General features: G+C 59.6%; 1 pseudogene; it reads right to left on the bottom strand.

Annotated features, from left to right (window-relative positions):
* Window positions 1-2,500, bottom strand: part of LOC124575177 — a 7,763-nt pseudogene that overhangs the window by 3,718 nt on the left and 1,545 nt on the right.

The following is a 2,500-nucleotide window of genomic DNA, read 5'->3' as shown; positions in this document are numbered from 1 at the left end:
GGTAACAACTGACAATCCAGACGGTCAACCCGGCCTGATGGGCGCCGGGTGAAGAGATCTTTCCAATACTCCACCAGACCAGGAATAGTAGGTGGTTGGTGGAGCAGTGTACCGTCTAGAATGCCATTAATGCACCGCCCCGCGTTTTTGGAGAACGCACGCTGGCAGACAAAATACTCCCACCTACGCCGAGCTCGTTTTCGCTCAGGTGGCTGGGACATCTGCTTGGAGGCGACGGGATTTTGGGGCGCCTCCTTGCTACCTATAGCATCAAGTGCAGGTGGCAGCATGCCCATGATGACATGCCGAGATGCAGTGTGTCCCAGCGCCAAGATGTCGTCAACTGAGCGAAACCTTGAGCCCGACGATGGTAAGGCTGCTAAGACCGACCAGATAGCATGGTCGACAGGGTCCTCTGCCGACGGTGGTGTCAAGGAAACTGGGGATGTCACAATAGGTGGTGCAGCAGCATCAGAGGTGCGAGGACGAACCGCAGAAGTAGAGAGGGCAGTGACGAACTCGGCAACCTGGTTCCTGTAAGCTCCCGCACGTCGCTGGCACTTGATGGATTCAAGCGAGCGGTGCGGGAAGGACTTCACTAGTTCTTGGTTCAGGAACCGGGTGCCTTCGAGTGTCAGCACTGCCTCTGCATGGGCCAGGCGTAACAGTTCCTCACTGGACCACCTGGCCTTCGTCCTCTGGATGTTGACCTCTGCATTCGCTGCGCTAGGATGAGCCCTGCGGCGGTGGACACCAAGACCACTCTTGGTGCTGAAGCTCCGCTGGCACTCAGGGCACTGAAACGCAGGCAAGGCTGCTCGACCCGGACTGGCGGCGTCAGATGGTGGCCCAACAACTGGCGCGGCGCCTCCAGTGGGAGGACCGCTACCTGATTTATTCCTTGTGTTGGGGCCAGCTGAAACAAGGGGCAGGGGGGCAGGCAACCCCCAAGCCCTGAAGGATCACCCCGCTCTGTCGGTTGGAGAGCTCTGAGGAGACACAGAGCACTGTGCCCCCTCTCGGCCCCCCTCACGACTCCCGCCACGTGAAGGCCAGAGCTAGGATTTCCCACTGAGAGGCTAAGCGAACCATCATCCACTCGACATCGCTAGGATGCTGAGGAGTGGATTGAGAGGATCCATATATGACGCATCATGTGAGCTTAAGAGAGTCATAGTTACTCCCGCCGTTTACCCGCGCTTGCTTGAATTTCTTCACGTTGACATTCAGAGCACTGGGCAGAAATCACATTGCGTCAACACCCGCTAGGGCCATCGCAATGCTTTGTTTTAATTAGACAGTCGGATTCCCCCAGTCCGTGCCAGTTCTGAGTTGATCGTTGAATGGCGGCCGAAGAGAATCCGCGCACCCGCGCGCCCCCGGAGGAGCACGCTAAGGCGGACGCGGCCTCGCAGCAAGGAAGATCCGTGGGAGGCCAAGGCACGGGACCGAGCTCGGATCCTGCACGCAGGTTGAAGCACCGGGGCGCGAACGCCGCGCAGGCGCGCGCATCCTGCACCGCCGGCCAGCACGAGGCCAACCAACGGCGAGAGCAGACCACGCCCGCGCTAAACGCCCGCACTTACCGGCACCCCTACGGCACTCACCTCGCCCAGGCCCGGCACGTTAGCGCTGACCCACTTCCCGACCAAGCCCGACACGCCCCGATCCTCAGAGCCAATCCTTATCCCGAAGTTACGGATCCAATTTGCCGACTTCCCTTACCTACATTATTCTATCGACTAGAGGCTCTTCACCTTGGAGACCTGCTGCGGATATGGGTACGAACCGGCGCGACACCTCCACGTGGCCCTCTCCCGGATTTTCAAGGTCCGAGGGGAAGATCGGGACACCGCCGCAACTGCGGTGCTCTTCGCGTTCCAAACCCTATCTCCCTGCTAGAGGATTCCAGGGAACTCGAACGCTCATGCAGAAAAGAAAACTCTTCCCCGATCTCCCGACGGCGTCTCCGGGTCCTTTTGGGTTACCCCGACGAGCATCTCTAAAAGAGGGGCCCGACTTGTATCGGTTCCGCTGCCGGGTTCCGGAATAGGAACCGGATTCCCTTTCGCCCAACGGGGGCCAGCACAAAGTGCATCATGCTATGACGGCCCCCATCAACATCGGATTTCTCCTAGGGCTTAGGATCGACTGACTCGTGTGCAACGGCTGTTCACACGAAACCCTTCTCCGCGTCAGCCCTCCAGGGCCTCGCTGGAGTATTTGCTACTACCACCAAGATCTGCACCGACGGCGGCTCCAGGCAGGCTCACGCCCAGACCCTTCTGCGCCCACCGCCGCGACCCTCCTACTCGTCAGGGCTTCGCGGCCGGCCGCAAGGACCGGCCATGACTGCCAGACTGACGGCCGAGTATAGGCACGACGCTTCAGCGCCATCCATTTTCAGGGCTAGTTGCTTCGGCAGGTGAGTTGTTACACACTCCTTAGCGGATTCCGACTTCCATGGCCACCGTCCTGCTGTCTTAAGCAACCAACGCCT

Source organism: Schistocerca americana, unplaced genomic scaffold, assembly GCF_021461395.2.
Source record: "Schistocerca americana isolate TAMUIC-IGC-003095 unplaced genomic scaffold, iqSchAmer2.1 HiC_scaffold_228, whole genome shotgun sequence".
Lineage (NCBI taxonomy): Eukaryota > Metazoa > Arthropoda > Insecta > Orthoptera > Acrididae > Schistocerca > Schistocerca americana.
The sequence above is the reverse complement of the archived record's forward strand: the minus strand, read 5'-3'. Positions and strand labels throughout refer to the sequence as shown.